Genomic DNA, 21,206 nt, shown 5'->3' with positions numbered 1-21,206 from the left:
TCTCACCCTTTGTCTGCCTTGTCTATTTAGATTCTAAGCAATTTACAGCAGGGACTCTGTGTTTCTACAGTGGCTAGCATAATGGGTCCCTGATCTTGGTCGAGGCCTCCAGGCACTACTGTAATACAAATAATGAATAATAATAAAAAATGAGGAGACATTCCAGGATCAATGGGTTTGTTTAGTCAGAATCTGCAAGGTGTACACTCCTCATTCCAGGATGTCCCTCTCATGGAAGAACCAGCAAGAAACTTTGACCTTCAAATGGTGGTATTTTCTGCTCTCTCATTTAAAAAAAAAAAAAAAAAGACGTGACCTGGATTATTTGTAAGGGGGAATGGGGTTGTGTGTGCCAATGGCGTTATTTTGGGGGGATATCGGTTTCTATTAAAAAATGACACCAAAAAACTCTGCTTTGGCTAAATAATATTTGAATTACCATTACCAGAAAGGAAAACCTTATTTTTCTTACATTTTTTGGTATATTTTCCCTTAATTATCACATGCCCTAAGTATTGGCAAACGTACACTCTTTTGTAATGAACTACCCATATACATTCCTATAAGGTAAAAGGGTTATGGCCTCTATATCACTCAGTGAAGTTATGTGGAACAAAAATAATCATTTATAAGTGGTTTCAGTTTTACCTTTTTAATGGTTTACCTCTACTAACTCCTAGTAAAATATAATTTCTTCTGTTACAACTGATGAAAAAAATCATTATGGCTTTAAAGCATGAGACTATAAAAAGCTGCAACTAGTTTAGATATCAGTTAGAAGTTAATTCTGAGTCACTGCAATTGAAAACATCAGTTTACAACATTTACTGGGTTGCTATAAAAATGTATTCCCCTGTGTTATGTTAAACATGAGAAACTACACCTCAGTGTTTCCATTATTTATATATTTGTTCATATCTTGCTGCTTTTGATTCAGCTGTGTAACTGTATGCAAAACAAATAACTACTGAGGAACAGAATAATTTGTATTTTGAGGAGAATAAATATCCTGAAGGATATTTTTTTGTGGGTGTGGTGGCACCTATAAAGAATCACATGGATTTTGCAGACAAAATATGAGAGAGAAAAAGTGAGTGAGACATTTTGGGCCCAGCAACCTTGAGATTGGTCTGTTATGGAAATGAAATTAATTGCTTTTTTTGTTTGTTTGTTTGTTTTTAAATCCTCAAACAAATTCACTTCTTGAAACACAGTTTGAGGCCCCTAGCATCTTTTACAAAGGTCCTGAAAAAGATTTACTCTCAGTCTCATACGAATAGAAGGACAATGGGCCAGACCCTTGGGATTGCTCATGCTGCACCCATTACCACTCTAGGGGTAGGGGAATTGGGGATGGGGTAGAAAGGAAGCTATAAGCCACCTTTACATTGCCCTGATCAGTCCCAGGATTGTTAGGTATTGGTCTGGTCTCCACTGCAAGACAGAACAGACAGACCTGCGCTGTCCTACACCTGCATGCCTATGGTCTCCAAGGACTGTTTCAGCAGCTAAGGTTTGGCTCGAAGTTATGGCTCCCTACTCTGGGAGCTAAAAGGAATGGCACAGAAAGTGGCCAGTGAAAGATACTTATTTTTAAAAAGTCTATTGATTGTCCATCTAGCTTTCTAATGAAGACTGGAGTTCATGGCAACAAAATAACATATTTTATTTAAGAAAGATACCCAGCAAAGTTATACACGTGTCTTTTGTGACCAGCCATTTCTGGGAAACTGACATTTTATTTCTCCCCCTCCAGCATCTGTAAATTCATGGAGTGCCCTGCATTTGATTAACTTCTGCTGTCCTTCACATCCTCTACACAAAAGATTCTCATTTAATGAAAGCCATGTCGCTAGTTCCTTTAGTGCGATCCAGAGTTGCTCCTGGGTCACCTAGAACTGTAGCTTTTGCTGATGTGAAGACTTCCTGCTCACGGATAGCACGACATGAGGCCCTACTTGCTCCAGAGCCTGATTGGCATGGATCTCCTGGCACACAGAAAGGTGACTGCTTTCCTTGGGGATAAGTGACACAAATATCCTCCTTTCTTCTCTTTTTTCCCCCTGCATTTATTAACTCTAGAATCCAGAACAACAATGGGCAAATATTGAAAAGTGGGAATGAATGTTTGAATCTTCACAAACTCATGGGGCTGTTCGAGACCGGTTAGATTTATTTTCTATGAGTGTTCATGAGATGTTTTGTTGGTTTGTAAGGATGTTGGTGGAAAGTCTCCCAAATATTCATGCCAGAAATGTTTGCAGAGCCATCTTGAAAATGACTAAAGCAGCCCTTAAGTGGTGCAAAGAGAGTACAGCAGGGCAGTGAATCTGCCCCAGGGAGCCTCTGAAAAGTCTAGAATGCAGGCTCTTGAAGCTGGCTGTGAGTGACACAAAGCACTTCCACCCCCAGGGCCTAAGTGTGCTGCTTCAGCATTCTGTGTCTGCCTGTCAAAGTTAAATTTTGCATGTGTGTGGTAATTATCCATTGCAGTTTCTATCTCGGGTATTTATATGGCCTTTTTTACTGTAGAATCTGAATGCCTCACAGTCTTTAATATATTTATTCTCACAACACCCCTGCAAGGCAGGGAAGTGCTATTATCCCCACATTGTACAGATGGGGAAGGGAGGTGCAGAGAGGATAAGTTATTTGCCCAAGGTCACACAGGAAATCTATGACAGAAGAGGGACTAGAACCCACTGCTTTCAGATCCCATGCCGTAATAATCCTTTCTCCCCTACTAGTCTGCTATACTGGCCCAAACCTTCCCACATTCAGGATGAGTCCTTAAATTATTCTTATTTTGAAGTCACTGTACAGCCAAAGACAGTAATAGTACACACACGCGCGCGCCCGCACACACAGAGAGAAACATAAATAGTTTATCTAATATATTAAAAGTAAAAATAATACTAAAAATTAAGAAGCCTTCTATCTCTTATGATTATAGTGTTTGCCTTAGTGAGTGGGAGTCATTTTCATCGGGACTAGTCATATGTTTTTGTTTTTCTTTTCTTTCTTTGGTGGAGAAGTTTTCTAAGGTATTTTTCAAACTTTCCAGTTTAGCAAAGTGTTGGCTCAGATTGAAAAAGAGAACTGGGCACTAGGTCACACTCAGAATTAGGTTTGCACTAGTGGAGGGGGCAGGTTGCTGACACAGCTACAATCAGACAAAAACATTTCAAACTTCTGGCTTTGTACTTCTCAAATGCCTCTCTTAGAAAATCGCTTAAGTTGTTATTAACATCCACCACCCACCTTCCCTTTCTGGTCCTGACATTGTGTAATAATAGATAATGTTGACATATGTTCCCTGCTGGTCAGAAATACTATACTTCTGTGAAAGGTAAAATTTTCAAGCAATGACAAAATGTATTTTGCTTGGATAGAACATTAGTTATTGGCCTAATCTCACAATGTGGGATATGGGGTAAAAGTTTTAATGTTTTAGTTGTGGGAGAGAGTTTGTTGGGACAGTGAAAGCATCAGTATGGGGTGTATTTAGTTTTTGCCATTTCTAGAGGTACTGGCTTTGTATCAAACTCTTGTGTCCTTAGGAATTTAAAAGAAACATTCCCAGTATGTATGAGGAACAGCTGTCTATGTACTCCATGCAACTTTTCAAAATGACTATTTGAACATTTTCTCTAGCAGGGATTACAGAACAAAGTTACATATGTGTCTGTTCCCCACCCTCCACCTACCCACTGGATTCTTTTCTACAGATCGTTTTTTAAAGCCTTAGTAACTGTAAAAAGATCTAAATTTGTATATCCATTTCCCATTAGGCAAAGCTGTCTGAAAATAGAAAAAGAGGAAGAGACTGTAAAATCTACCAAACAAATATGAAGAAACTGTTTTTGAAAGTAATTTAGGGTGAGATTCAATAAAAGTGTGTCTAGTTTGCATGCTACTGATATCTGCACAAGACTGTGAACGCCTGGAGAAATAGAGTTTTATTTTAAGTTGTGTACGAGTTTCCCTGCTGGGGAGCTGGAAAGAATGGTTTATTTAATCTGATCTTTTGCATTTTATGATAGTCTGAGCTGGTGTTAAAAATCCAGAAATTAACATGTTGGTTTTGTAACTTTCGGAACTAAACGTCTCTGATTTTGTTCTGAATGTATTGTCCTTCATCACCTTAAAGCTAGGGTGGGGTTAGCAGCTACAGAGCCAGGCATTAGGCTCTGGTTCCATTTCTATTGCAGGGTGTAGGCCAGCAATGCTAATACAGTTTTAGAGGCAAATACCCAGTTCGGCACCCAGCCCATTTAGCTGGACTGGGTAGTGAGCAAATGCACTAGGGTGATGAAAAGCTTTAACCCCCCCCCCCCCACACACACACGTAGGCAAGAATTAAGAGAAAGACAAGAGGGTCCTCGGGCCCACCTGGGCTCTGCCTGCTGCATTCTGTCTTACAGATATCCACCATGGAGTTGAGCTTCCACCATGTAAAAGTGAGTACCCTCTGCCTTACTTCCAAATCCTTCCCCCTCCCCATACAGTGAAATCACATCTGCCGGGGGCCATCTGCAGTTCTTGAGGTGGGGACATCATTTATCCCTTGGTCCTTCCACATACGTACATTCCCACTGATGATCTGGCTAATAAATTCTCTCTGTCTCCTTCCCTCAGGAGATGAAGAGCACGCTCAGAAAACATGGGCAGGACACACATACAGCAGTAAATTCAGATCCACCTGAATGGGCTTTGAGCAGGAGTTTGGCATTCTCAACCTGGGATACAGGTGTTGGCCTGAGATTGGTGGCATGTTACCGTACACCTCTGACAAGGTTAGCAGGATGTTCCAGGTATGTTTATGCTACACAGCATTGCCATGATCCTTGCCTGAGGGGGAAGACATACATGAAATACGGAGCCCTGAAAAGAAGAGGACATAGGAGCTGTGAGGCTCAGGAGGACATAAGCATGCTGGACCAGGAAGATGATGAGGGAGCAAGGACACCAGCTAGTGTTCCCTGAGGCCCCTGATTCTCAGAGACAGTTTGATAGTCAAGGTGAGTAGGGATAGATTGATTATTGTGCGTATGTGTTTGATTAATGGGGGGGACGGGTAGTCTAAGCAAATATAGTCTGTGTGATAAAGACATATTGGGTGGAGGATAGGTTCTTTAACTACAGTTAGTGCAGAGCAGTTAGGTGGCTCCCCCTCTGCTGCTGATGGATAGACATCCTACCATTCTGTGTTGGTAGTGCACAGGAGGCTCTGGCTATGCAAAGGGTGGAATCATTTGCGGGATGACTGCAGTATTTCAGGGTTCAGCATGGGTTTCTGCCTTACTCCTTTGAAGAGGTAATGAGCTGCAGTTGCTGAGGGAAGGGTGTGCCTCAATCAGTCTGCATACCGGTGACTATTAGCACAGCCTTGGGGGTGAGTAATGTAGAACAGAGGGTGTTGCTGTGTCTGGCTTAGCAACTGCCTGGCAGTGTCCAGAAAGGATGCTGTAGGATCTGCAAGCATGCTTTCAATTCAGCCCCTGTCTTGGACAGAACACGCTGATGTCTGTTCTCACAATGTGAGGGGAGACTGGTAACTCCTATTAATGCTAATGAGACTTGTATGCCAAATATCCCATAGATCAAAAGGAGAATAGACTGCATGAAGGTAACAAATGGATGTGCCAGCAACTCCTTGTGTGATGGGGCTTTAAGGACTGCATTTGTCATCATAGTTCCTTTTATAAAACTGAATATGTGCAGTTTTTTATCTTTTGGAGGGAGCTCGCTTTCTTAAAGCCTAAGGGACAACTTGTCCAACAGCTCCCCCAGTAGCTCCCCATTCATTTCAGCTTCCAGATCCGAATCACCCTATTTGTTTTCCAACGCTTTCTGTGCTTATTCCAGGCTAAGTGGCTCGGCTCCATTCTCAGTTACACCCACTGATGTCAGTGGAGTGGTACTGGTGTAATCGTAAGAAGAATTTGGCTCCTCTTCTTTTTACTCCTTTCCTTATTTGTCCATTTAACACCAGCCATTTCCGTCTCTTCTCAAAATTCTGCCTTTGTTGGCGTGAGTCTTCCACTCTGTAACTCCTGCCTCATGGTACAGTCCTACTGATTCATATTAAATCTCAGCTGATAACTGATCTATTTTCCCGTGCCTCTGCCTCTTTTTCCCTCGGTCCCTCTGCTCTCTGTCCAGTGTTTTGTGATCCAGTTTGCATGAAAACACTGGATAATAAAAAGCCCTATAGTATTAATTTTAATTCTTTTTGGTGCAGCAAATCCAATAGTGTGTGTTACTTCATCCTCTAATCTTCGCTTATCTATGATAATGCATAAGTTTTATTTTCATTAATTGTGGGGGAGTGCTTCTTTAGTGGTTACTTCCTGGAGCTAAACTATTATCGTCCTTAAATAGATCTGTTTATATTATGCATAACATAATTCCTGTCATAACTCTTTGAAATACTTTGTGCTCTCAATTAGCATAAGTTTCAGTTTAGCTTTTATTAAAAAAAATAGTGAAAGGCCCAGGCAACAGCACTATCTATTGCCCCTTAATAGAACTGGCTCTGAAGTGATCTCTGGCTTCTTGGGATGGAGCCAGCAGTGCTGCAGAGCTTGTATTTTCAGCTTTAGGAGACAAAAGTAAGTGTTAAGGGTAATGGGTGGAGGCAATAGGATTCACACATCAGTGTCATTACAGATTTAGGTTCTAATTATTTGCATTAAATAGAGCCTCATCTGACATCAGTGCCCCATTGTGACAGTCCCTGCCCAAAAGAGCTTACACTCTAAATAGACAAGAGAGAGAAAAGGTGGGAGGAGAAACAGAGACACAAGGAGGTGAAGTGACTTGCCCAAAGTCACACAGCAAGTTAGAGCCCAGATTTATGATTCGGCACATTTGCAATTTATACTTATCTCTTAAATGCATGTCTTTACAAAACAGGATACCATTCCGAGGTGATATCTAAGGTGGCGTGAATTGCACATTGTGAATGGATATACACAAATAGAGCCAAGGTCTGCTGTGTCCTCTGTCTAGTGTCCTATTCACTGGACCACACTGCCTTTTTACCAGTCCTGAAGTAATCCTTACTCATATAAGTAGTGCTAATGAAGTCAATGGGACCAGTTTCTGGAATAAGAATTACTGTAGGTGTAAGGTTTTGCAGTGTGAAGCCCTTGGAGGTGCCTTGCTGTCATTTCAGTGACTGCTATTTTTTCCCCTGGGGCGAGGGACATGGAATGAATGATGAGGTGACTGAAAGGCACAGCGAGGCTCCTTGGGACTACGGAGGGAAGACCCACATTTGGTTATAAGAATTCCTCTTCCACACACCTCAGCTCTCCTGATAACTTATTTAACATATATATCATGGTAACATCCAGCAACCACAATCTGGATCAGGGCCCACTGAGCTAAGCTCTTTACTAACATATGCAAAGAAACAGGGTGAAATCCTAGCCTAGTGAGGTCAATGGCAAAACCCCTATTGACTTCAGTGGGGTCAGGATTTCACCCATGTCCCTATCTTGAGTTTACAAACTAAGAAGACAAGTGACATATGAAAAGTGCAGAGGAGAGGGATGCAGTCAAATATTTATATTTGCTGTACAAGGACTATATAAGTTTATTGTTACTATTTTTGAGAAGTACTGGTCCTGCCTCAGTGCAGGGGGCTGGATTAGATGACCTCTTGAGGTCCCTTCTAGACCTATGATTCTATTATTCTTCACAATTTACAATTCTTACAATTTCTATTGAAGAGTTAAGTCTGTGTTTACAAAACAGGGTGCCTTTCAGAGGTGATAGGTAAGGTGATGTGAATTGCTCATCATAAGTGGGTATACAGGTTTGGTTTATACCAATTTAGATTCCTTTAGCATGTGGTTTACAGCAGATCAGATTCCCTGGGCCAAAGTCATCCCTTGTTTGACTCTTAAGTCACTCTGTTGAAGTCAGTTGAATCAAACTAAGGGTGACTTTGGCCCAGGGAATCAAATCGGCTGTAAACCGCATGCTGAGGGCCAGATGAAAAAGGTGCAGTAGGAAAAGTAACTGACAGGTGTAAGGAGGTGTAAATTAAAAGCTGGTCTTCCCTTGCCTACTTTAACTTGTACCATTTTTAGGCCCCTCAGTGTGTAAGCACCACAAACTCTCTTGCACTCACACTTACAGGTACTTTTGCAATACCTTCAAATCACTTCTAAATTTGATCCCCTCCTGCCACCGTGTTGTTTATAAACAGATTTATGTGACTCTCTGCAGATGATACAAAATCAATTTGATTAGTTTACATTGTAGTTGTGCAGGGTAGGGCGTAGTTGGCTTGCTTTGATTCATGTTAATTTTAAATTCTACCATTAACAACTCAAAAGAGTAACACACAGCGCTTATAAAGTGCTTCACATCTTACAAATGCTGCATCAATATTAACAACTAATTAATTAGCTATGAATTAGCTCAATTGTTTTCAGGTATATAGTTTCATAAATAACTTTCTAAAAGGGTTGTGACAAACTTGTACCATTCTTTTCTATGATAGCTGGAAAAAAATCCTGGAAACATATGTTTATTTTTTTTCCTGCTTCTGACCACTCTGTTTGGAAAAACTGCCAAGTTTGACTCTAAACTTGCAAATACAGTAACTTTCTTCTTTGAAAATCTGAGTCTATAACGTCTGGAGCAGCTTTTGGTAGAAAGGATTGTTATGTTACTGACTCTTACGATCAATTTCATTTTCTTAAATCGATTTCATACACAAGGTTAACAGAGAAGGTCCAAACAAATGAATACATGTGCATTTATCTGACAGTATTTCATATACAAATAATGAAAGCAGTACATTATCGATTCTCTTTAGTAAGAAGTATTCTTCATGTTTTTATAAAAAGTACTTAAGAGCTGACTTTGAAGAAAGACTTTGAAAACTTGCCAAACCTTCTTTGTATTTTGAAAGTCCACATCAAGAAAGTAGTAAATAGTAATTGAGCGTAGGAAAAAGGAAACTATTAGCATTGTTTTCTTTTAAAGATAAAAAGAAAAATGCAGTGAAAAATTTCATAATCTCTGAAATGTGTATTTGTTATTTGAATCAATTTAAAACAATTGTCACTATTACCTTCATGTTAGCTTGCCAACCGAACTGTACAAAATGGCTCTATATCTGCTGGTTTCATGTATGTGAGGGCTTTTTTGTTTTTTTATTCTCTTTGGAGTTTTACAGTTTTAAATTATTTCCATTTAATTGCAGTTAGAACTATGCCAAGACTGTGCTTAAAGTCCAGGATTGTTCAACTTATATTCATTTTTCTAACTGAAGGACATCTATGCTTGATTTCCATAAAGCAATAGTTCTTCAAAATTCCTTTTGTGACACCCCATTTTTATTTAACTCAACTAAAATATCCATGCTTTTGGTTTAATTTGTAGACCAAATTCTTTGCTGGGCCAAATTCTTTGCTGGAGTAAAATGGTGCAACTCCTATTCAAGTCACCACTCTACATCAGCAGAAAATGTGACCATGTGACTTCGCTAGAAGTTATTTTGAATAAACAGTTTGTTTACTGTGAAAATGCTCAAATGGAGATCAGCTGTATGCTTGGAAGGAACTACAGTGAACCCTCACTATATACTGCAAAGGTTACAAGCTATCTTTCATGCTTGCACTAGTTACAGGAATTTACATTGTGTAATTATATGTAATCAAGTGGTTAACTTGTCTTTTATCACTGATAATGCAGGTTGTACTTATGCATATATTAATTGCAATGCCATTAAGCTATCCCATGTGTGAGGTAGTATTATGAAGAACTGTCTGTTCACTTTAACTTTAATAAGTTCAATACATGTTCAGCTGAAAAGGAATCTGCAGTGTATTTAAACTGTGAGAAACAGATGTGTTTTCTGGAATTCTGGGTGTAATGTAATATATAGCTGCCATTTAAAAATGAAACATTTACCAATAATTTCCACACAAGTGTTCAGAGATTATTATGGTGTACATGGTATAAGAACCAAGAGAGGGAGATGGATAGGTAGGCACAGAGGTGCATACAACTGATTATAAATGTTGATTTTTTTAGTAGGGACCACGTATTAGTCTATATAGAGAAAATATATATTTGTGTATAGAATGAAGATGGGATTGCACCACAGGTTTTACTGGCATTAGTTTGAGTGACTGCATTTCCTAAGAGTTGAAGAAAGATGCTAGATTTTCAGAGTTTGCAAAGATCCTTTCAGGCTTACCAGTGCATCATTGCTCATCTCCATCTCATTTTCACACATTGGCTCTGAATATTGACTCATCTCCTGCTTTTACTATGTTAAAGTTTTTATTTAATTTTATAATTCTCAGCAAAACATGACACAGATAGAATCTGATATACAATACATGAATAGAAATATAATGCAAACATATATGAGAATGCTATCATACTGTCTGTGCCTCCATTTGCCCATTGGTAAAATGGATTTGATGATGCATACCTAAGAGGTGAGTTATGAGGCTTAAGTCAGATCATACCTTCCTGCCAAAATATTTGTGGGATGTTAACAAGATGACCAGCAAACTCTGGGGATTATGGGGAGAGAGTTTAACCAAATCTCTTGCTCAGTGGAGAGGCTTAGTTGTCCTATTGGTAGGGCAAGAGAATATAGTCTCACAACTCTTTCCATCTGTGGGGAAGTGAATGCCTAGTTGTGCAGAGGGGAATTCATTTTACTTTGCTACATGGGCTTCAACTTTGTTGGCAGAGCAATTCCTGTGGGTGTGGCATTGTCATAGGTAATAGGGAGGGATGCAAAGGGAATTAATGATGCTTCAAGCATCCAGTGAGAGCTGTTCTTCCCCATCACCTACTCCCATACCCCAAATCCCATGCTAGAAGACTGTGAAGTAGATAACTTCCTTAGGATCATAAAGCATTTGGGAGATGGTGCCACAGAGCTGGCACTATCCACACCCCTGTACTCCAAAGACAGCCTTTTTGGAAGCAGAGGAGACAATCAGGGCCTTATTTACTTAATGTTTATAAAGTGCCATGAGACTCTCAGATGCAAGTTACCAGCATCTCATTATTATTACTCACTAAAGAAAAAATCTTGCTAATATTAATTTTACAGTAAAAATATACTCTGATTTTTCAGATTTTCCTTAGTTTGACAACAAAACTTTTACGCTTACAGAAGTGAGATTTTAGAAGGGCCTTCTTCTGACACCCAACACTATGCAGGACACAGGTGAGGCAGAATTTCACATTTCTCTTTATGGCAAGGATGAATCTGCAAAATCATTAGCATAGAAGCTATGATTGTCTACCAAAAGAAAAATAGATCCTCATATAAGGTGAAATCCTTGTCCTACTCAAGTCAATGAGAGTTTTGCCACAGCTTTCAATGTGACCAGGATTTCACCCATGATATTTCAAAATGGATGTAGCTCCATGGAGTTGGGTAGGAACAGTTTTATAAAGCAGTGCTCTTTAAAAATTGATTTTTAAATTTAAAAAATGTAAAATACAATGGTCTGTGGTCATCCCTGGTGGAGCTCCATCAACTTCAGTCGCATTCTACCAGAGATGAATTTGGAACTGTTTGTTTATTTAGAGGTTTAAATGTTCTGTACCCTTCTAAACTATAAAAGTATACAGCATTATTCCTGACAGTGCTATAGTTCCTATAGGGAAGCAGAATTTCACCAAGTTAAACTTTTCTGTTTGCAAGGTTAAAAGAGGAGGCAGAAGGCCAGATTCACCTCTCTTATGCCAGTGACATAAAAAAGTTAGTTTGGCTTTACACTTGTATAATCAAAAGCAGAATTTGTTTTACAGATTTTCCATACATAAAGTTCACTTTGCTGACTCTCAATATGTGAAACCATAGTAAAGCCACATTTCGTACTGTGCCACAATTTACCTAGCCATAATTGATTGGAGTGATGCCTTATGGATTATCCATATTATCTATGATATCTCCATTCTAAGTGACTACTACTGATTATTACATAAAATAAATTGCTTTTATTATTTCTTCTACTGCATATCTTCCTGTTGTTGTACCACATTCCTAAGCAGAGATCCAAATTTACTTCATTAAGCAATGATACAATCCTAAGTGTCTTTTTGTTTTGTTTTTACTATAATGATGAACTCAACTGTGCATTCCTTGTTCACCAAATGCTGCTTTGGGAAGGAACCAAGTGTTTAGTGTGCAAGGAATGCCCTATATCTTTGGGAAATACTATTCTGGAAAGATGCAGTTATCCTATCTGTTATTATGATAGCAAGTCTGAGTGGAACACCCTGCACTCCCTGCATTATTCTGTTTTACCTTAGGTCAGTGTTACTGAGTGGTTGATGAAATATGATTTGAAAATGTTCCTTAATGCCTGCTGCAAGGGGGCCCCACCCCATCCTTCCCTTATTTAAAACATTCCTAAAGCCATTTTCCAATGAAATCCCACTCAAGTGGACTGACTCACATCAGAAGACATTCCAGAAAGAAGAATAATTACGCCATTGCTGGAATTGATGTAATGGTGTTTTTCAGGATACTTTAATAGACATGAGTGATGTTTTGGCAGGCAGTTGAAATAACCCTAGATATCTGATTGCATTACTGACTACAACCAAGGGGCATCTCTGGGGAAAGAGCATTACTTGAGGTACTTCCTTCATATTTGTAACTTGCTGTAGTTATCTTTTAACACAACACAGGATTTTTTTTTAAAAAAGACAGACATATTGGAGAGTTTAATGGAGAAGTATAACGAAATCTATTTACAAACTGAATTCTAAACATACACAGATTCTAAGAGATGAGTTTATGTAAACATCAACATAATTCTCTGTGTTATGTGCTGTTTAAAATAACATTCAGTTATGGATTTAGCCCAAAAGGTTGTCACTTAACAGCAGCATTTCTTTTATAATCTGTATAGTTTGGATTTATTAGAATTTTAATTTTATCTTTAAATGGTAATGGAAATGGTTCTTTTCCCCTTCTTTGGAATATTCTGAATGTCACATTCATTGCTCTCAGTTATTTAATTGAGCTTTGTTACAATTTGACACTTGTACTTCTCATATATGAAGTTTTGGGGCTGAATGTTGATTAGCTGTAATGTAGACGAGTGGAGGGTTGGTAGGCAATAAGGCCCACGATGCCTGCGAAGCTGCATTAGAGTGACATGTACTGTGACTCTGCAAGAGAGCAGCACTGGGGCAAGTGGAGAGGCAAGGAGTAGGGGGAGCCAGGATATGCTGGCCAGAAGAGATGACTGCACACAAGTGAGTTAGGGACACAAATTACCTTATTTTCAGGGCTGTAGTAAGTTATTTCCCTTCTCCCACTCCTGGAGCAAGAAGGGAGGAACTGTGAGTCAATTCCTTCCCAGTTTCTGAGGTAGTGCAGCTAAGTGCCACCCCATACTCCAGACTGTGCCTAAAAAGCCTAACGTCATCCTAATTTATTAAGAATATCTCTCTCTCTCTCTCATCTAAATACGTTTATTCTTTCTCTCTCTCTCTGTATGTGTTTTAATACCATACTTATCACTATGATATTCTTATTAAATGCAGTAAACACACTGGACCAAAGTGTGCCCTTGTTTAACATCCACACAGCCCCACTGAGGGCTCAATCATTGCCTTCACATCTAAGCTATTTATGAAAAAAAACAAAAAAGCTGAGCATTGATGTTCCTGTTTTTATTTCTCAAAGCCTAGCCATTTAGCTACTCTCTTCAGGTAAACAGGGCCTTTTCTTGGTCTGGCATGCTGATAAGCCTTCACACTTGGCTGGGCCTGAGGTGCGTTTGTGCAAAGCCAGATTGTTTTAGTTAACATAATCAGTGAACTCACTGTTCTACCTGGATGTCTGGGAGAATTGCCAAGAGATTTCCCAACATTTCAATCAGAGACATAGGCTATAAAGCTGTCAGTTTTCTTGTAGGCCAATTTGCCTTTGCCATGGTTCTAACGTTCTATTCATTTATAAAGAAATCAGCCCAGGTCTTTTGGGGTAATATTTTATGCTGGTTTCAATTTGAAGAAGGCAAGAAAGAAAGGAAAGAAAGAGAGAGAGAAAGAAATTGAAACCAACATAAAATATTACTCTGAAAGATCTGAGCTGATTTCTTTATAAATGAATAGAACATTAGAAACATGGCAAAGGCTTTCTTTCTTTCTTTCTTTCTTTCTTTCTTTCTTTCTTTCTTTCTTTCTTTCTTTCTTTCTTTCTTTCTTTCTTTCTTTCTTTCTTTCTTTCTTTCTTTCTAAAATATGCATTTTAAAAGAGCATTTCCTGACACAGGAAAAAGTTTCACACTGTGATTTTGACACAATAGAAAGAAAGCTTCCATTTTTTTAATTATTATTATTTATTTATTATTTTATTTTGCAGTGCTTGAGCCTGGCTCTCTTCATATATTGCCCCAATCTCAAGTGACTCTGTTCTTAAACAAAGACATTGAGCTAGTCAGGTCAAATATTCAAGGATAATATTGGTCTGAGAAGTAATTACAATCAGAGATATATTAAACTACCTGAAAATAATTCACTTCCACAGCAAAAAATATACCTACAAGTTTGAGTTGTGGGTCATTGTCATACACCCTACTTCCACTTGCTATAATAAATTTTGGTGAAATAGCTACTACTGAGTACCTAATTCAAAAGATTTGTTTTCCCAAGCATTCCATATTCACCATGTTGTGCCAGATTACATCATGTAACCTCCAACTATGTCATGTCACTTTTTTCAGATGACTTGCTGCAGTAGGACATAGTATCACATTCACTTGAAATTTCTTTAATATTCTCCATGGGGAGTTTTCAATATTTGGTTCCTTGGATGTTTTTCAAATGGATAGCTTGATATGTTTATGACTTGACCAGGCAATGAAAAGTGTAGACGATTCATATTGTTCAGCAATACTTCAAATTGCATTGAACAGATGAAATGCGTAACAGAAGTGGAGAGAGAATGCAGAGTATGGAAGCATAGCACTCAGTAAGCCTGCAGGAGAGGTAAGCAGAACCATCAAATATAGTTTGTAGGAGTTCTCTGCTATTTAATGATTTTGAAGTTTTTTAGGCCTGCGGGTCAACATCCCAAGAAGATGTCGATGCAACTAAGAAGGAAGATCAAGAACCTGGAAGATAGGGAGAGACAGGTTCTCTGGAAGGGAAAGCTGGAAATGAAGCAGATTAAGAGTTTCACCTGTCACAGAAGAATTACACTTGCAATAAGGCAGATGTCAAAAAGACACTATTAGCTTGGAAGACTTCAAAACAGGTGCTGGGAAGAAGGAGAGAATCTCATTCATAATCTAAACTGAAAATATTCAACATAAACAGCAACTTACTTGCATCAAGACTATATCAAAGCTTGACAAATTCACCTGTCTGGTGCCTCATGCAACTGATTTATCTGCCTGGACAGGTGGAAAACTGCCTAGACTTATCCGTGAGTAAAGTGGAGTTGTTAGTACAGTGCCATTGAGGAACTGCTTTCTCGCACTACAACAGTTGGAATAAGTATGTTACAGTGCTACAAATTAGCAGACAGTTTAAAACAGTTCCCAAGCATTGAAATTAGAAGTGCTTAATGCAGAATTCATATTTTCTAGCTCAGTCACAACGGGACTCTGGTGAATTTAATTTTTATTGCTTTCATGTTGTAACAGTCATTTGTCTTTTGGAGGCAATCATGGGAGCAGCATTACAGCAGGACATATGAAGATTCTTGTTTGCTTCTTGTAATCCTGATGATATTAATTCTTTACTACAAGCAAATGCCACCTGGAAAATAAAATTCTGTTCTTCCACTTGTACTCATGTTGCACAACAGTCCCACTGAAATAAATGGATCTCTCGATAGAGTAACGTTCTAGTCAATGTGATAAGGGTAGCAGAATCCGCTCCACAGCCATTTGGATTCTGGAGAAAAAAAAATTCTATCACAGAATTAAGTGGATACAGAAATATCCAAGGTCATATCCTTAGATATTAACTGGTGTAGCTCTATTAACTACAATTAAACGAGGTTGATTTATACCAGCTAAGGATCTGACCCATAAACATTTAAACAAGTATTGTAATTTTTGGAAATTATCATAAGTCTCCACAAAGAGTTACATGATGTTATATTATTTAAAATCTTGTACTAAAACCAATGGTTTTTTTTATAGTTATGTCAATTTTCCCCCCTCTAAAATGTGCTAGAATCTACTGTTACCAAAACTTACCATGATGCCATGCACTGTATGTAAGAAATCAGAGACCATGACTGCCATGCTCATTACTGTTTCATTGCTTGATGGTTGGGAGATCTTTTTCTCTCGTCAATGTCTGATATTTATATTGTCAGCAACAAGGCAAGATCTTTGATGTTTTGTTACATTCTTCGGCATCACTAGAAAACTTGTTTTCTTAATTTTTAGTGGTTTATAACTGATCTATAGCAGATCTTTTGGATTTAACCTCTAGTCACATATAAAATATTAAATATGGCCATTCGAGAGACCATGGCTGTTTCTGAACCAGTATAGGTTTTAGCCCTGATGTCCTCGACAAATTCTAATTTGGGTAATTAAATCCTGCCTACATAAATTCCCAGTACAATTTTAATTGGATACAGGATTTTCCATTTCTAGTACTAAATAATTGTGCAGTATTGATGTATCCTGTTAAACAGCTGATACTTTTTTTCCAGAGGTTGCTGAATTTCACTGGTAAGTGTAACCACTTCTATATGTATAAAGACATAAATCTTGAGAAATGCTGGATGTTCTTAGGATCAGGCACAAAGTTTGCCAAATGTTTTTGGCATTGATATGAATGGCACTGTAGAACTGTAAAATATCATTGTTATTTCTAATTGTTATTCTAAATCTTCAAAGCTGTAGCCACACTAATGAATTCCACCCCCCAAAAATAGATCTTTATACAGTATAACTTATTAGGTGACTACAGGGATTGGACTGACTGATCTGAGAGAGAGAGTTTCCGGATTTGACTACTATGATTATATGAGATAGGCAAACATGGTTGTCCAGATATTGGTATGGAACTATTATGTCATCCGAACCAAAACAAAACGAAACAAAGAAACCACGGCAGATGTATTGACTTGGGGAAAAAACAGCCAACATGATAAGGGATTTATACTATTTTTGGAAGCAATACACTTACTTATTTTAAAAGATATAAAACATTATTTCTTTTGCCCCCTTTGGCTGATGGAAGTATGGGCATACCTGTTATCAAGTAAAATGTATTGCATTATTTGTGGTATCCTGCAGAGTTTTTTTTCATGATTTTCTGTGGGACCACAGAGACAACTTGCAGAGAAAATCACTACAGTTTTAATACGTTTGCCATATTTTTCAGCTGAGGGTGTAGTCCTAGCTGAATGACTTTGTACATAATGGTCACTCACCCATCATCCTATTTAACAGATGCACTCAACAATATTTAAATGCTGAAGGCATTTAACCACCCATAGTGAAATCTGTTGTGGATATGTAGCTTTTCATGGGCACCCATAGTGATTGTGCTAGCCCCAGGTCCTGTGATGGATTCTGTACTCTGACAGTTTTGGTGGAAAATGTTTTACAGGGAAAGATGTTTGGCATAGAGTGGCTGCAGTATTAAATGAAGCTCCTTGAGTCACCCCTTGCTTGTGTGACGTATCAGATTGCATTAACCTGGCTCCACAAAGGAAAAGAAATCAATACATATGCAAATTTGACAAAGTTTTAAAAGCTATTTTTAGTTTTTACTGTTACCATGACAAAAGATGTCTCCACCTGCAAGAGGCCTATTTACTAGAAGTTGACCTTGCTCATGCACAAGAAGCAATGGGCTTAAACTGCAGCAAGTGAGATTTAGGTTGGACATTAGGAAAAAGTTCCTAACTGTCAGGGTAGTTAAACACTGGAATAGATTGCCTAGGGAAGTTGTGGAATCTCCATCTCTGGAGATATTTAAGAGTAGGTTAGATAAATGTCTATTAGGGATGGTCTAGACAGTATTTGGTCCTGCCATGAGGGCAGGGGACTGGACTCGATGACCTCTCAAGGTCCCTTCCAATCCTAGAGTCTATGAGTCTATGTCTGTGGGGTAAGTGGATCAGTTGGCTTGTCTGAAGATCAGCAGAAGTAAAACTAGTGTTAATCATTTACTAATGATCATCTATTTTGAGAGCAGCCAGATTTTCTTTTCTCCTAAAAAATGATGCTAAATTAATAGGCTACCCAAAACATTTGAAATCTCACAGATTATTTAAACATTTACAATGGACTATGTACCATGGGTGACATTCACACCTGCGCATAGAGCCTGCACACCACTTAAGTTTTCAGAATATGTAGTCAATATTTTCCTGAGCATCAAAATTTACCTAAACATTCCAGATTTCAGTCACATGGATTTTTCAAGTTTCTGAATTCCACAGTCCTGGAATTTAGAACTATACAAACTGAAGGAGCAGCAATAAAATAACATTAAAAGGTTGCATAGCAGACTCCATCAAGATGATTCTTCAGGGATCATGTGCCCCAGTTGATATCAAACCCAAAATTTAGTTCATGAAGGTCATTGCTGGCACTAAGAAATATTTAGGAAAGAGATCTTGAAATGTTAGCATCCTCAGAAGTTAATTGATTACTGTACAGAGAGTTTGATTGTCCCTTAGCAAGGTTCTTTCAGTCTAGATTTTTGTCAGTTTCTCTTCTGAAGCTATAGACAGCAGATTCAATATGATTACAAGGGTCTCAAAATGTATCTGAAAAAAAAAGATATGTAATGTATTTTAACTGAATCCACCTCAAAATTGTCCACATTCATATCCCTCACTCATCAAAGAATTGGTATTATCCTTGAATCCCTATGTTTTAAAGTAGGTTTGTAAAGTACTTACTCTGTTTCCACTATCAAAATTGAAAGGAGAACAGGCATAATGTTGGCACTAGATAAAATAATGATTCTATCAGGTTTGGGATTTCAATTTGACCCTAACAAGGCTAGAGAAGTTTGGCTTACCACAGCAACAGGGTTAGATGCATGACATGTTTAGGACACAGCTTCACAATAGAGGTCTCTCCAGTTGCCTAATTAGACAATGTGTACGCATGTACATATGGGAGGGGAGAGAGGTGTGTCTGTGGGTGGCTTGCTGTGTGAGCTGGTTTTCAGCAGGGTAAAACTAAAAGATGTTAACTGTTAATGGAAATGGCATCTATTCCATACAAATCTGGCATAGGAATGTGGAAACCTGGCACACACAAAAAGTATGAGAGGAATTTTGGATGGGTTTGAAAACAAATGCCTGAGGGGGATCATGAAGATCATGGGGACGGACAGTGAGGATTTAAACCATTTAAGAGATGAGCAGGCAGAGATAGCAGGCAGAGGTGGTGCAGAATAGGAAACTCTAGTCAGGGTAGTAGAGCACAGACTGCCAAGATAAGTAAAGAAGTAGCCCCACAGTATGGAAGGAACCATGTCTGTGGGAGAGATTTAGGACCTTATTAAGCAAAGCACTTACATATGCTTAACTTTAAGCGTGCACAGTACTTAAGTCCTATTAAAATCTACATTAATATCTGCTTAAATTTAAGTAGGTACTTTAATACTCTTCAGATGCAGAATTGTGGCCTCAGTGAATCACAACTGACTGCACCACAACTAAGGTTTTGCAGAGTTTGTCTGGGCATAGCCAGGAAGGGCAGCTCTGCTTTGTGGTGGGTAGGGGAAAAAGGAGGTCAGAAACTGCTGTAAAAAAGGTGCTCGGTGGTCAGCTTTGCAGCAGTGACTCACCCCCCCCCCAGGAATGTTCATAAAGGTATGAAACCTGTCTCTTTGTTCCACGCAGTGAGGAAGCCAGCACCCACCCTCCCTTCCCTAGTGGAGGTGAATGGCAGGCTGGGTTAGGACCTGCTGTGGGCATTAAGGTAGTCACCCCCTTTTAAAAGGGGCTGGGAAGAAATTTTTCCCACACCACCAGAATTGGCTTAGGTGGAATGTGTTTTTTTCGCCTTCCCTATGGCGGGTGTAAGGGAGGATCTTTTCTGGTGAGACGAAATGGTGGTAGACCATATGTCGCAACTTATTTTATACGGTTGGGCAGATGTTCGGTGCAGGTACCCTTTGAGAGGGCAGCAAGTGACCAGACAAATGGTCTGGTAAAGGACTTAATAGGAGATACTGGATAATAGAACAGAACAGGGGAGCAGGTTGGGGACTTCTATAATTGATATGGCAGAGAGCCGCGTCCCCCCCGCCAGTAAGAACTGGTGTCAGATATAAAGAAGTGGAGAGAGAGCATTCTGAATTTTGAAGGCATCAATAGGAGCTCATGATGATTTAAGGATTATACTGATGATATGTACCATGTATGTGGTTATATTCACTCTCTGAATTAAAAAAATACTTTAGTCAATGATACTTGTTAATCAATATCTTATTTGCACAAAGAGGTAGGATCAGTGGAGAGCCTCCAGAACATTTGAGGAAAATTTGTGGGGATTTTCGCTTCCAGATGTAGATTTTTTTCTGAGTTTTAGTTTTCATTCTCCTTCTGTACTTTAAACTAAGCATCATTACATAAGAACAACCATACCGGGTCAGACCAAAGGTCCCTCTAGCCCAGTATCCTGTCTTTCGAGAGTGGTCAATGCCAGGTGCTTCAGAAGGAATGAACAGACCAGGTAATCATCAAGTGATCATTGTATTACAGAAAGTACTGCAGATGATTGAAAAATATTTATTATTAAATTGAACCACCTTCCCTGCCACTGCATGTCATTTTATGAGAAAAGGCCACAAAACTTCACTAGCTGTACTGCAAAAGTCAGTCCTTTTTGTTGAAAGTAATATAAACGCCGCTTGTATCTCCAGTGTTAGGAAGGCAGCAAGCACCTTACATCTCTATTATTTCTCTGATTGCATATTGAGACATACAGTCTTATTCCTATCAAATCAATGGAACTCCAAGGTGTGACAAATATACCCAGCCTGATTAGCATTCCTAGGATGATTTTGAGGTGGAGATAAGCAGTGCAAAGTTTTATAATGTTGGTCCTTCAATATAAGGCTTCAAGTTTAACACCCCATTAAGATGAATGGGCAGATTCACATTTCTTTTAGTAGTATCATGTGTCAGTCTGTCAACAGACCCATAAAGGCAACAGTGAATTGGTTTGTATTCTCAGAGTTAACATCAC

At 38.8% G+C, this 21,206-nt stretch overlaps 1 long non-coding RNA gene across 3 annotated transcripts in view; it reads left to right on the top strand.

The window, feature by feature from the left end:
• Window positions 1–21,206, top strand: part of LOC115659905 — a 50,433-nt gene that overhangs the window by 11,879 nt on the left and 17,348 nt on the right. For 2 of the 3 annotated variants that reach the window (XR_004002667.1, XR_004002666.1), the window contains 2 exons: window positions 1,757–2,003; window positions 4,639–5,021. This is a non-coding gene — a long non-coding RNA (uncharacterized LOC115659905). Of the gene's footprint in view, window positions 1–1,756; window positions 2,004–3,791; window positions 3,880–4,638; window positions 5,022–21,206 lie in introns of all 3 variants that reach the window. The other variant, XR_004002668.1, reaches the window with a different exon arrangement.

This window comes from Gopherus evgoodei, chromosome 11 (genome assembly GCF_007399415.2).
Source record: "Gopherus evgoodei ecotype Sinaloan lineage chromosome 11, rGopEvg1_v1.p, whole genome shotgun sequence".
NCBI lineage: Eukaryota > Metazoa > Chordata > Testudines > Testudinidae > Gopherus > Gopherus evgoodei.
The sequence above is the reverse complement of the archived record's forward strand: the minus strand, read 5'-3'. Positions and strand labels throughout refer to the sequence as shown.